Source organism: Heptranchias perlo, unplaced genomic scaffold (genome assembly GCF_035084215.1).
Source record: "Heptranchias perlo isolate sHepPer1 unplaced genomic scaffold, sHepPer1.hap1 HAP1_SCAFFOLD_82, whole genome shotgun sequence".
Taxonomy (NCBI): domain Eukaryota; kingdom Metazoa; phylum Chordata; class Chondrichthyes; order Hexanchiformes; family Hexanchidae; genus Heptranchias; species Heptranchias perlo.
In genome coordinates, this window is record NW_027139855.1 from 176,871 (window position 1) to 192,121 (window position 15,251).

Consider the following 15,251-nt stretch of genomic DNA (forward strand, 5'->3'; position numbering starts at 1 on the left):
CAAAGCAAAAAGATTTTATCTTCAAATAAAAGAACTTTTCGTGGTTTTGTTGGTTTTCAGCAAATGAACAGATTTCAGCGAGCGAGAAGTTTTTTCTTTAAAAGCGTCAGATTTTAGCTTAAAATACAAGAACTTTTCGTGGTTCTTGTCAATTTTTGTTGGTTTTCATCCAATGAACTTATTTCAGTCAGCAAGATCTTTCTTCTTCAAAGCAAAAAGATTTTATCTTCAAATACAAGAACTTTTCGTGGTTTTGTTGATTTTCAGCAAATGAACATATTTCAGCGAGGGAGAAGTTTTTTCTTTAATAGCGTCAGATTTTATCTTAAAATACAAGAACTTTTCGTGGTTCTTGTCAATTTTTGTTAGTTTTGATCTTATGAACTTATTTCAGTCAGCTAGATCTTTCTTCTTCAAAGCAAAAAGATTTTATCTTCAAATACAAGAACTTTTCGTGGTTTTGTTGATTTTCAGCAAATGAACATATTTCAGCGAGGGAGAAGTTTTTCCTTTAATCGCGTCAGATTTTATCTTAAAATACAAGAACTTTTCGTGGTTCTTGTCAATTTTTGTTGGTTTTCATCCAATGAACTTATTTCAGTCAGCTAGATCTTTCTTCTTCAAAGCAAAAAGATTTTATCTTCAAATACAAGAACTTTTCGTGGTTTTGTTGATTTTCAGCAAATGAACATATTTCAGCGAGCGAGAAGTTTTTTCTTTAATCGCGTCAGATTTTATCTTAAAATACAAGAACTTTTCGTGGTTCTTGTCAATTTTTGTTGGTTTTCATCCAATGAACTTATTTCAGTCAGCTAGATCTTTCTTCTTCAAAGCAAAAAGATTTTATCTTCAAATACAAGAACTTTTCGTGGTTTTGTTGATTTTCAGCAAAAGAACATATTTCAGCGAGCTGGAAGTTTTTTCTTCAATAGCGTAAGATTTTATCTTAAAATACAAGAACTTTTCATGGTTCTTGTCAATTTTTGTTGGTTTTCATCTGATGAACTTATTTCATTCAGCTAGATCTTTCTTCTTCAAAGCAAAAAGATTTTATCTTCAAATACAAGAACTTTTCGTGATTTTGTTGATTTTCAGCAAATGAACATATTTCAGCGAGCGGGAAGTTTTTTCTTTAATAGCGTCAGATTTTATCTTAAAATACAAGAACTTTTCGTGGTTCTTGTCAATTTTTGTGATTTTCATCAAATGAACTTATTTCAGTCAGCTAGATCTTTCTTCTTCAAAGCAAAAAGATTTTATCTTCAAATACAAGAACTTTTCGTGATTTTGTTGATTTTCAGCAAATGAACATATTTCAGCGAGCGGGAAGTTTTTTCTTTAATAGCGTCAGATTTTATCTTAAAATACAAGAACTTTTCGTGGTTCTTGTCAATTTTTGTGATTTTCATCAAATGAACTTATTTCAGTCAGCTAGATCTTTCTTCTTCAAAGCAAAAAGATTTTATCTTCAAATACAAGAACTTTTCGTGGTTTTGTTGATTTTCAGCAAATGAACATATTTCAGCGAGGGAGAAGTTTTTTCTTTAATAGCGTCAGATTTTATCTTAAAATACAAGAACTTTTCGTGGTTCTTGTCAATTTTTGTTGGTTTTCATCCAATGAACTTATTTCAGTCAGCTAGATCTTTCTTCAAAAGAGCAAAAAGATTTTATCTTCAAATACAAGAACTTTTCGTGGTTTTGTTGATTTTCAGCAAATGAACATATTTCAGCGAGCTAGAAGTTTTTTCTTTAATAGCGTAAGATTTTATCTTAAAATACAAGAACTTTTCGTGGTTCTTGTCAATTTTTGTTAGTTTTGATCTTATGAACTTATTTCAGTCAGCTAGATCTTTCTTCTTCAAAGCAAAAAGATTTTATCTTCAAATACAAGAACTTTTCGTGGTTTTGTTGATTTTCAGCAAATGAACATATTTCAGCGAGGGAGAAGTTTTTCCTTTAATCGCGTCAGATTTTATCTTAAAATACAAGAACTTTTCGTGGTTCTTGTCAATTTTTGTTGGTTTTCATCCAATGAACTTATTTCAGTCAGCTAGATCTTTCTTCTTCAAAGCAAAAAGATTTTATCTTCAAATACAAGAACTTTTCGTGGTTTTGTTGATTTTCAGCAAATGAACATATTTCAGCGAGCGAGAAGTTTTTTCTTTAATCGCGTCAGATTTTATCTTAAAATACAAGAACTTTTCGTGGTTCTTGTCAATTTTTGTTGGTTTTCATCCAATGAACTTATTTCAGTCAGCTCGATCTTTCTTCTTCAAAGCAAAAAGATTTTATCTTCAAATACAAGAACTTTTCGTGGTTTTGTTGATTTTCAGCAAAAGAACATATTTCAGCGAGCTGGAAGTTTTTTCTTCAATAGCGTAAGATTTTATCTTAAAATACAAGAACTTTTCATGGTTCTTGTCAATTTTTGTTGGTTTTCATCTGATGAACTTATTTCATTCAGCTAGATCTTTCTTCTTCAAAGCAAAAAGATTTTATCTTCAAATACAAGAACTTTTCGTGATTTTGTTGATTTTCAGCAAATGAACATATTTCAGCGAGCGGGAAGTTTTTTCTTTAATAGCGTCAGATTTTATCTTAAAATACAAGAACTTTTCGTGGTTCTTGTCAATTTTTGTTGATTTTCATCCAATGAACTTATTTCAGTCAGCAAGATCTTTCTTCTTTAAAGCAAAAAGATTTTATCTTCAAATACAAGAACTTTTCGTGGTTTTGTTGATTTTCAGCAAATGAACATATTTCAGCGAGGGAGAAGTTTTTTCTTTAATAGCGTCAGATTTTATCTTAAAATACAAGAACTTTTCGTGGTTCTTGTCAATTTTTGTTGGTTTTCTTCCCATGAACTTATTTCAGTCAGCTAGATCTTTCTTCTTGAAAGCAAAAAGATTTTATATTCAAATACAAGAACTTTTCGTGGTTTTGTTGATTTTCAGCATATGAACATATTTCAGCGAGCTAGAAGTTTTTTCTTCAATAGCGTAAGATTTTATCTTAAAATACAAGAACTTTTCGTGGTTCTTGTCAATTTTTGTTAGTTTTCATCTTATGAACTTATTTCAGTCAGCTAGATCTTTCTTCTTCAAAGCAAAAAGATTTTATCTTCAAATACAAGAACTTTTCGTGGTTTTGTTGATTTTCAGCAAATGAAAATATTTCAGCGAGCGAGAAGTTTTTTCTTTATTAGCGTCAGATTTTATCTTAAAATACAAGAACTTTTCGTGGTTCTTGTCAATTTTTATTGGTTTTCATCCAATGAACTTATTTCAGTCAGCTAGATCTTTCTTCTTCAAAGCAAAAAGATTTTATCTTCAAATACAAGAACTTTTCGTGGTTTTGTTGATTTTCAGCAAAAGAACATATTTCAGCGAGCTGGAAGTTTTTTCTTTAATAGCGTAAGATTTTATCTTAAAATACAAGAACTTTTCGTGGTTCTTGTCAATTTTTGTGATTTTCATCAAATGAACTTATTTCAGTCAGCTAGATCTTTCTTCTTCAAAGCAAAAAGATTTTATCTTCAAATACAAGAACTTTTCGTGATTTTGTTGATTTTCAGCAAATGAACATATTTCAGCGAGCGGGAAGTTTTTTCTTTAATAGCGTCAGATTTTATCTTAAAATACAAGAACTTTTTGTGGTTCTTGTCAATTTTTGTGATTTTCATCAAATGAACTTATTTCAGTCAGCTAGATCTTTCTTCAAAAGAGCAAAAAGATTTTATCTTCAAATACAAGAACTTTTCGTGGTTTTGTTGATTTTCAGCAAATGAACATATTTCAGCGAGCTAGAAGTTTTTTCTTCAATAGCGTAAGATTTTATCTTAAAATACAAGAACTTTTCGTGGTTCTTGTCAATTTTTGTTAGTTTTGATCTTATGAACTTATTTCAGTCAGCTAGATCTTTCTTCTTCAAAGCAAAAAGATTTTATCTTCAAATACAAGAACTTTTCGTGGTTTTGTTGATTTTCAGCAAATGAACATATTTCAGCGAGGGAGAAGTTTTTTCTTTAATCGCGTCAGATTTTATCTTAAAATACAAGAACTTTTCGTGGTTCTTGTCAATTTTTGTTGGTTTTCATCCAATGAACTTATTTCAGTCAGCTAGATCTTTCTTCTTCAAAGCAAAAAGATTTTATCTTCAAATACAAGAACTTTTCGTGGTTTTGTTGATTTTCAGCAAAAGAACATATTTCAGCGAGCTGGAAGTTTTTTCTTCAATAGCGTAAGATTTTATCTTAAAATACAAGAACTTTTCATGGTTCTTGTCAATTTTTGTTGGTTTTCATCTGATGAACTTATTTCATTCAGCTAGATCTTTCTTCTTCAAAGCAAAAAGATTTTATCTTCAAATACAAGAACTTTTCGTGATTTTGTTGATTTTCAGCAAATGAACATATTTCAGCGAGCGGGAAGTTTTTTCTTTAATAGCGTCAGATTTTATCTTAAAATACAAGAACTTTTCGTGGTTCTTGTCAATTTTTGTTGATTTTCATCCAATGAACTTATTTCAGTCAGCAAGATCTTTCTTCTTTAAAGCAAAAAGATTTTATCTTCAAATACAAGAACTTTTCGTGGTTTTGTTGATTTTCAGCAAATGAACATATTTCAGCGAGGGAGAAGTTTTTTCTTTAATAGCGTCAGATTTTATCTTAAAATACAAGAACTTTTCGTGGTTCTTGTCAATTTTTGTTGGTTTTCTTCCCATGAACTTATTTCAGTCAGCGAGATCTTTCTTCTTGAAAGCAAAAAGATTTTATATTCAAATACAAGAACTTTTCGTGGTTTTGTTGATTTTCAGCATATGAACATATTTCAGCGAGCTAGAAGTTTTTTCTTCAATAGCGTAAGATTTTATCTTAAAATACAAGAACTTTTCGTGGTTCTTGTCAATTTTTGTTAGTTTTCATCTTATGAACTTATTTCAGTCAGCTAGATCTTTCTTCTTCAAAGCAAAAAGATTTTATCTTCAAATACAAGAACTTTTCGTGGTTTTGTTGATTTTCAGCAAATGAAAATATTTCAGCGAGCGAGAAGTTTTTTCTTTATTAGCGTCAGATTTTATCTTAAAATACAAGAACTTTTCGTGGTTCTTGTCAATTTTTATTGGTTTTCATCCCATAAACTTATTTCAGTCAGCTAGATCTTTCTTCTTCAAAGCAAAAAGATTTTATCTTCAAATACAAGAACTTTTCGTGGTTTTGTTGATTTTCAGCAAAAGAACATATTTCAGCGAGCTGGAAGTTTTTTCTTTAATAGCGTAAGATTTTATCTTAAAATACAAGAACTTTTCGTGGTTCTTGTCAATTTTTGTGATTTTCATCAAATGAACTTATTTCAGTCAGCTAGATCTTTCTTCTTCAAAGCAAAAAGATTTTATCTTCAAATACAAGAACTTTTCGTGATTTTGTTGATTTTCAGCAAATGAACATATTTCAGCGAGCGGGAAGTTTTTTCTTTAATAGCGTCAGATTTTATCTTAAAATACAAGAACTTTTCGTGGTTCTTGTCAATTTTTGTGATTTTCATCAAATGAACTTATTTCAGTCAGCTAGATCTTTCTTCTTCAAAGCAAAAAGATTTTATCTTCAAATACAAGAACTTTTCGTGGTTTTGTTGATTTTCAGCAAATGAACATATTTCAGCGAGGGAGAAGTTTTTTCTTTAATAGCGTCAGATTTTATCTTAAAATACAAGAACTTTTCGTGGTTCTTGTCAATTTTTGTTGGTTTTCATCCAATGAACTTATTTCAGTCAGCTAGATCTTTCTTCAAAAGAGCAAAAAGATTTTATCTTCAAATACAAGAACTTTTCGTGGTTTTGTTGATTTTCAGCAAATGAACGTATTTAAGCGAGCTGGAAGTTTTTTCTTCAATAGCGTAAGATTTTATCTTAAAATACAAGAACTTTTCGTGGTTCTTGTCAATTTTTGTTAGTTTTCATCTTATGAACTTATTTCAGTCAGCTAGATCTTTCTTCTTCAAAGCAAAAAGATTTTATCTTCAAATACAAGAACTTTTCGTGGTTTTGTTGATTTTCAGCAAATGAACATATTTCAGCGAGGGAGAAGTTTTTCCTTTAATCGCGTCAGATTTTATCTTAAAATACAAGAACTTTTCGTGGTTCTTGTCAATTTTTGTTGGTTTTCATCCAATGAACTTATTTCAGTCAGCTAGATCTTTCTTCTTCAAAGCAAAAAGATTTTATCTTCAAATACAAGAACTTTTCGTGGTTTTGTTGATTTTCAGCAAATGAACATATTTCAGCGAGCGAGAAGTTTTTTCTTTAATCGCGTCAGATTTTATCTTAAAATACAAGAACTTTTCGTGGTTCTTGTCAATTTTTGTTGGTTTTCATCCAATGAACTTATTTCAGTCAGCTCGATCTTTCTTCTTAATAGCAAAAAGATTTTTATCTTCAAATACAAGAACTTTTCGTGGTTTTGTTGATTTTCAGCAAATGAACATATTTCAGCGAGCTGGAAGTTTTTTCTTGAATAGCGTCAGATTTTATCTTAAAATACAAGAACTTTTCGTGGTTCTTGTCAATTTTTGTTGGTTTTCATCCAATGAACTTATTTCAGTCAGCAAGATCTTTCTTCTTGAAAGCAAAAAGATTTTATCTTCAAATGCAAGAACTTTTCGTGGTTTTGTTGATTTTCAGCAAATGAACATATTTCAGCGAGCGAGAAGTTTTTTCTTTATTAGCGTCAGATTTCATCTTAAAATACAAGAACTTTTCGTGGTTCTTGTCAATTTTTGTTGGTTTTCATCCAATGAACTTATTTCAGTCAGCTAGATCTTTCTTCTTCAAAGCAAAAAGATTTTATCTTCAAATACAAGAACTTTTCGTGGTTTTGTTGATTTTCAGCAAAAGAACATATTTCAGCGAGCTGGAAGTTTTTTCTTCAATAGCGTAAGATTTTATCTTAAAATACAAGAACTTTTCATGGTTCTTGTCAATTTTTGTTGGTTTTCATCTGATGAACTTATTTCATTCAGCTAGATCTTTCTTCTTCAAAGCAAAAAGATTTTATCTTCAAATACAAGAACTTTTCGTGATTTTGTTGATTTTCAGCAAATGAACATATTTCAGCGAGGGAGAAGTTTTTTCTTTAATAGCGTCAGATTTTATCTTAAAATACAAGAACTTTTCGTGGTTCTTGTCAATTTTTGTTGGTTTTCTTCCCATGAACTTATTTCAGTCAGCTAGATCTTTCTTCTTGAAAGCAAAAAGATTTTATATTCAAATACAAGAACTTTTCGTGGTTTTGTTGATTTTCAGCATATGAACATATTTCAGCGAGCTAGAAGTTTTTTCTTCAATAGCGTAAGATTTTATCTTAAAATACAAGAACTTTTCGTGGTTCTTGTCAATTTTTGTTAGTTTTCATCTTATGAACTTATTTCAGTCAGCTAGATCTTTCTTCTTCAAAGCAAAAAGATTTTATCTTCAAATACAAGAACTTTTCGTGGTTTTGTTGATTTTCAGCAAATGAACATATTTCAGCGAGCTGGAAGTTTTTTCTTTATTCGCGTCAGATTTTATCTTAAAATACAAGAACTTTTCGTGGTTCTTGTCAATTTTTGTTGGTTTTCATCCAATGAACTTATTTCAGTCAGCTAGATCTTTCTTCTTAATAGCAAAAAGATTTTATCTTCAAATACAAGAACTTTTCGTGGTTTTGTTGATTTTCAGCAAATGAACATATTTCAGCGAGCTGGAAGTTTTTTCTTTAATAGCGTCAGATTTTATCTTAAAATACAAGAACTTTTCGTGGTTCTTGTCAATTTTTGTTGGTTTTCATCCAATGAACTTATTTCAGTCAGCTGGATCTTTCTTCAAAAAAGCAAAAAGATTTTATCTTCAAATACAAGAACTTTTCGTGGTTTTGTTGATTTTCAGCAAATGAACATATTTCAGGGAGCGAGAAGTTTTTTCTTTATTAGCGTCAGATTTTATCTTAAAATACAAGAACTTTTCGTGGTTCTTGTCAATTTTTGTTGGTTTTCATCCAATGAACTTATTTCAGTCAGCTTGATCTTTCTTCAAAAAAGCAAAAAGATTTTATCTTCAAATACAAGAACTTTTCGTGGTTTTGTTGATTTTCAGCAAATGAACGTATTTCAGCGAGCTGGAAGTTTTTTCTTTCATAGCATCAGATTTTATCTTAAAATACAAGAACTTTTCGTGGTTCTTGTCAATTTTTGTTGGTTTTCATCCAATGAACTTATTTCAGTCAGCGAGATCTTTCTTCTTCAAAGCAAAAAGATTTTATCTTCAAATGCAGAACTTTTCGTGGTTTTGTTGATTTTCAGCAAATGAACATATTTCAGCGAGCGAGAAGTTTTTTCTTTAATAGCGTCAGATTTTATCTTAAAATACAAGAACTTTTCGTGGTTTTTGTCAATTTTTGTTGGTTTTCATCTTATGAACTTATTTCAGTCAGCTAGATCTTTCTTCTTCAAAGCAAAAAGATTTTATCTTCAAATACAAGAACTTTTCGTGGTTTTGTTGATTTTCAGCAAATGAACATATTTCAGCGAGGGAGAAGTTTTTTCTTTAATAGCGTCAGATTTTATCTTAAAATACAAGAACTTTTCGTGGTTCTTGTCAATTTTTGTTGGTTTTCATCCAATGAACTTATTTCAGTCAGCTCGATCTTTCTTCTTAATAGCAAAAAGATTTTTATCTTCAAATACAAGAACTTTTCGTGGTTTTGTTGATTTTCAGCAAATGAACATATTTCAGCGAGCTGGAAGTTTTTTCTTGAATAGCGTCAGATTTTATCTTAAAATACAAGAACTTTTCGTGGTTCTTGTCAATTTTTGTTGGTTTTCATCCAATGAACTTATTTCAGTCAGCAAGATCTTTCTTCTTGAAAGCAAAAAGATTTTATCTTCAAATGCAAGAACTTTTCGTGGTTTTGTTGATTTTCAGCAAATGAACATATTTCAGCGAGCGAGAAGTTTTTTCTTTATTAGCGTCAGATTTCATCTTAAAATACAAGAACTTTTCGTGGTTCTTGTCAATTTTTGTTGGTTTTCATCCAATGAACTTATTTCAGTCAGCTAGATCTTTCTTCTTCAAAGCAAAAAGATTTTATCTTCAAATACAAGAACTTTTCGTGGTTTTGTTGATTTTCAGCAAAAGAACATATTTCAGCGAGCTGGAAGTTTTTTCTTCAATAGCGTAAGATTTTATCTTAAAATACAAGAACTTTTCATGGTTCTTGTCAATTTTTGTTGGTTTTCATCTGATGAACTTATTTCATTCAGCTAGATCTTTCTTCTTCAAAGCAAAAAGATTTTATCTTCAAATACAAGAACTTTTCGTGATTTTGTTGATTTTCAGCAAATGAACATATTTCAGCGAGCGGGAAGTTTTTTCTTTAATAGCGTCAGATTTTATCTTAAAATACAAGAACTTTTCGTGGTTCTTGTCAATTTTTGTTGATTTTCATCAAATGAACTTATTTCAGTCAGCTAGATCTTTCTTCTTTCAAGCAAAAAGATTTTATCTTCAAATACAAGAACTTTTCGTGGTTTTGTTGATTTTCAGCAAATGAACATATTTCAGCGAGGGAGAAGTTTTTTCTTTAATAGCGTCAGATTTTATCTTAAAAGACAAGAACTTTTCGTGGTTCTTGTCAATTTTTGTTGGTTTTCTTCCCATGAACTTATTTCAGTCAGCTAGATCTTTCTTCTTGAAAGCAAAAAGATTTTATATTCAAATACAAGAACTTTTCGTGGTTTTGTTGATTTTCAGCATATGAACATATTTCAGCGAGCTAGAAGTTTTTTCTTCAATAGCGTAAGATTTTATCTTAAAATACAAGAACTTTTCGTGGTTCTTGTCAATTTTTGTTAGTTTTCATCTTATGAACTTATTTCAGTCAGCTAGATCTTTCTTCTTCAAAGCAAAAAGATTTTATCTTCAAATACAAGAACTTTTCGTGGTTTTGTTGATTTTCAGCAAATGAACATATTTCAGCGAGCTGGAAGTTTTTTCTTTATTAGCGTCAGATTTTATCTTAAAATACAAGAACTTTTCGTGGTTCTTGTCAATTTTTGTTGGTTTTCATCCAATGAACTTATTTCAGTCAGCTAGATCTTTCTTCTTAACAGCAAAAAGATTTTATCTTCAAATACAAGAACTTTTCGTGGTTTTGTTGATTTTCAGCAAATGAACATATTTCAGCGAGCTGGAAGTTTTTTCTTTAATAGCGTCAGATTTTATCTTAAAATACAAGAACTTTTCGTGGTTCTTGTCAATTTTTGTTGGTTTTCATCCAATGAACTTATTTCAGTCAGCAAGATCTTTCTTCTTGAAAGCAAAAAGATTTTATCTTCAAATGCAAGAACTTTTCGTGGTTTTGTTGATTTTCAGCAAATGAACATATTTCAGGGAGCGAGAAGTTTTTTCTTTATTAGCGTCAGATTTTATCTTAAAATACAAGAACTTTTTGTGGTTCTTGTCAATTTTTGTTGGTTTTCATCCAATGAACTTATTTCAGTCAGCTAGATCTTTCTTCAAAAAAGCAAAAAGATTTTATCTTCAAATACAAGAACTTTTCGTGGTTTTGTTGATTTTCAGCAAATGAACGTATTTCAGCGAGCTGGAAGTTTTTTCTTTCATAGCGTCAGATTTTATCTTAAAATACAAGAACTTTTCGTGGTTCTTGTCAATTTTTGTTGGTTTTCATCCAATGAACTTATTTCAGTCAGCGAGATCTTTCTTCTTCAAAGCAAAAAGATTTTATCTTCAAACGCAGAACTTTTCGTGGTTTTGTTGATTTTCAGCAAATGAACATATTTCAGCGAGCGAGAAGTTTTTTCTTTAATAGCGTCAGATTTTATCTTAAAATACAAGAACTTTTCGTGGTTTTTGTCAATTTTTGTTGGTTTTCATCTTATGAACTTATTTCAGTCAGCTAGATCTTTCTTCTTCAAAGCAAAAAGATTTTATCTTCAAATACAAGAACTTTTCGTGGTTTTGTTGATTTTCAGCAAATGAACATATTTCAGCGAGGGAGAAGTTTTTTCTTTAATAGCGTCAGATTTTATCTTAAAATACAAGAACTTTTCGTGGTTCTTGTCAATTTTTGTTGGTTTTCATCCAATGAACTTATTTCAGTCAGTTCGATCTTTCTTCTTCAAAGCAAAAAGATTTGATCTTCAAATACAAGAACTTTTCGTGGTTTTGTTGATTTTCAGCAAATGAACATATTTCAGCGAGCGAGAAGTTTTTTCTTTATTAGCGTCAGATTTTATCTTAAAATACAAGAACTTTTCGTGGTTCTTGTCAATTTTTGTTGGTTTTCATCCAATGAACTTATTTCAGTCAGCAAGATCTTTCTTCTTGAAAGCAAAAAGATTTTATCTTCAAATGCAAGAACTTTTCGTGGTTTTGTTGATTTTCAGCAAATTTACATATTTCAGCAAGCGAGAATTTTTTTCTTTATTAGCGTCAGATTTCATCTTAAAATACAAGAACTTTTCGTGGTTCTTGTCAATTTTTGTTGGTTTTCATCCAATGAACTTATTTCAGTCAGCTGGATCTTTCTTCTTCAAAGCAAAAAGATTTTATCTTAAAATACAAGAACTTTTCGTGGTTCTTGTCAATTTTTGTTGGTTTTCATCCAATGAACTTATTTCAGTCAGCGAGATCTTTCTTCTTCAAAGCAAAAAGATTTTATCTTCAAATGCAAGAACTTTTCGTGGTTTTGTTGATTTTCAGCAAATGAACATATTTCAGCGAGGGAGAAGTTTTTTCTTTTATAGCGTCAGATTTTGTCTTAAAATACAAGAACTTTTCGTGGTCCTTGTCAATTTTTGTTGGTTTTCATCCAATGAACTTATTTCAGTCAGTTAGATCTTTCTTCTTCAAAGCAAAAAGATTTTATCTTCAAATAAAAGAACTTTTCGTGGTTTTGTTGGTTTTCAGCAAATGAACAGATTTCAGCGAGCGAGAAGTTTTTTCTTTAAAAGCGTCAGATTTTAGCTTAAAATACAAGAACTTTTCGTGGTTCTTGTCAATTTTTGTTGGTTTTCATCCATTGAACTTATTTCAGTCAGCAAGATCTTTCTTCTTGAAAGCAAAAAGATTTTATCTTCAAATGCAAGAACTTTTCGTGGTTTTGTTGATTTTCAGCAAATGAACATATTTCAGCGAGCGAGAAGTTTTTTCTTTATTAGCGTCAGATTTTATCTTAAAATACAAGAACTTTTCGTGGTTCTTGTCAATTTTTATTGGTTTTCATCCAATGAACTTATTTCAGTCAGCTAGATCTTTCTTCTTCAAAGCAAAAAGATTTTATCTTCAAATACAAGAACTTTTCGTGGTTTTGTTGATTTTCAGCAAAAGAACATATTTCAGCGAGCTGGAAGTTTTTTCTTTAATAGCGTAAGATTTTATCTTAAAATACAAGAACTTTCGTGGTTCTTGTCAATTTTTGTTGGTTTTCATCTGATGAACTTATTTCATTCAGCTCGATCTTTCTTCTTCAAAGCAAAAAGATTTTATCTTCAAATACAAGAACTTTTCGTGATTTTGTTGATTTTCAGCAAATGCACATATTTCAGCGAGCGGGAAGTTTTTTCTTTAATAGCGTCAGATTTTATCTTAAAATACAAGAACTTTTCGTGGTTCTTGTCAATTTTTGTTGATTTTCATCAAATGAACTTATGTCAGTCAGCTAGATCTTTCTTCTTTAAAGCAAAAAGATTTTATCTTCAAATACAAGAACTTTTCGTGGTTTTGTTGATTTTCAGCAAATGAACATATTTCAGCGAGCGAGAAGTTTTTTCTTTAATAGCGTCAGATTATATCTTAAAATACAAGAACTTTTCGTGGTTTTTGTCAATTTTTGTTGGTTTTCATCTTATGAACTTATTTCAGTCAGCTAGATCTTTCTTCTTCAAAGCAAAAAGATTTTATCTTCAAATACAAGAACTTTTCGTGGTTTTGTTGATTTTCAGCAAATGAACATATTTCAGCGAGGGAGAAGTTTTTTCTTTAATAGCGTCAGATTTTATCTTAAAATACAAGAACTTTTCGTGGTTCTTGTCAATTTTTGTTGGTTTTCATCCAATGAACTTATTTCAGTCAGTTCGATCTTTCTTCTTCAAAGCAAAAAGATTTGATCTTCAAATACAAGAACTTTTCGTGGTTTTGTTGATTTTCAGCAAATGAACATATTTCAGCGAGCGAGAAGTTTTTTCTTTATTAGCGTCAGATTTTATCTTAAAATACAAGAACTTTTCGTGGTTCTTGTCAATTTTTGTTGGTTTTCATCCAATGAACTTATTTCAGTCAGCCAGATCTTTCTTCTTAATAGCAAAAAGATTTTATCTTCAAATACAAGAACTTTTCGTGGTTTTGTTGATTTTCAGCAAATGAACATATTTCAGCGAGCTGGAAGTTTTTTCTTTAATCGCGTCAGATTTTATCTTAAAATACAAGAACTTTTCGTGGTTCTTGTCAATTTTTGTTGGTTTTCATCCAATGAACTTATTTCAGTCAGCAAGATCTTTCTTCTTGAAAGCAAAAAGATTTTATCTTCAAATGCAAGAACTTTTCGTGGTTTTGTTGATTTTCAGCAAATTTACATCTTTCAGCAAGCGAGAAGTTTTTTCTTTATTAGCGTCAGATTTCATCTTAAAATACAAAAACTTTTCGTGGTTCTTGTCAATTTTTGTTGGTTTTCATCCAATGAACTTATTTCAGTCAGCTGGATCTTTCTTCTTCAAAGCAAAAAGATTTTATCTTAAAATACAAGAACTTTTCGTGGTTCTTGTCAATTTTTGTTGGTTTTCATCCAATGAACTTATTTCAGTCAGCGAGATCTTTCTTCTTCAAAGCAAAAAGATTTTATCTTCAAATGCAAGAACTTTTCGTGGTTTTGTTGATTTTCAGCAAATGAACATATTTCAGCGAGCGAGAAGTTTTTTCTTTAATCGCGTCAGATTTTATCTTAAAATACAAGAACTTTTCGTGGTTCTTGTCAATTTTTGTTGGTTTTCATCTTATGAACTTATTTCAGTCAGCCAGATCTTTCTTCTTCAAAGCAAAAAGATTTTATCTTCAAATACAAGAACTTTTCGTGGTTTTGTTGATTTTCAGCAAATGAACATATTTCAGCGAGGGAGAAGTTTTTTCTTTGATAGCGTCAGATTTTATCTTAAAATACAAGAACTTTTCGTGGTCCTTGTCAATTTTTGTTGGTTTTCATCCAATGAACTTATTTCAGTCAGTTAGATCTTTCTTCTTCAAAGCAAAAAGATTTTATCTTCAAATAAAAGAACTTTTCGTGGTTTTGTTGGTTTTCAGCAAATGAACAGATTTCAGCGAGCGAGAAGTTTTTTCTTTAAAAGCGTCAGATTTTAGCTTAAAATACAAGAACTTTTCGTGGTTCTTGTCAATTTTTGTTGGTTTTCATCCATTGAACTTATTTCAGTCAGCAAGATCTTTCTTCTTGAAAGCAAAAAGATTTTATCTTCAAATGCAAGAACTTTTCGTGGTTTTGTTGATTTTCAGCAAATGAACATATTTCAGCGAGCGAGAAGTTTTTTCTTTATTAGCGTCAGATTTTATCTTAAAATACAAGAACTTTTCGTGGTTCTTGTCAATTTTTATTGGTTTTCATCCAATGAACTTATTTCAGTCAGCTAGATCTTTCTTCTTCAAAGCAAAAAGATTTTTTGCTTTGAAGAAGAAAGATCGAGCTGAATGAAATAAGTTCATCAGATGAAAACCAACAAAAATTGACAAGAACCACGAAAGTTCTTGTATTTTAAGATAAAATCTTACGCTATTAAAGAAAAAACTTTTCGTGGTTTTGTTGATTTTCAGCAAAAGAACATATTTCAGCGAGCTGGAAGTTTTTTCTTTAATAGCGTAAGATTTTATCTTAAAATACAAGAACTTTCGTGGTTCTTGTCAATTTTTGTTGGTTTTCATCTGATGAACTTATTTCATTCAGCTCGATCTTTCTTCTTCAAAGCAAAAAGATTTTATCTTCAAATACAAGAACTTTTCGTGATTTTGTTGATTTTCAGCAAATGCACATATTTCAGCGAGCGGGAAGTTTTTTCTTTAATAGCGTCAGATTTTATCTTAAAATACAAGAACTTTTCGTGGTTCTTGTCAATTTTTGTTGATTTTCATCAAATGAACTTATGTCAGTCAGCTAGATCTTTCTTCTTTAAAGCAAAAAGATTTTATCTTCAAATAC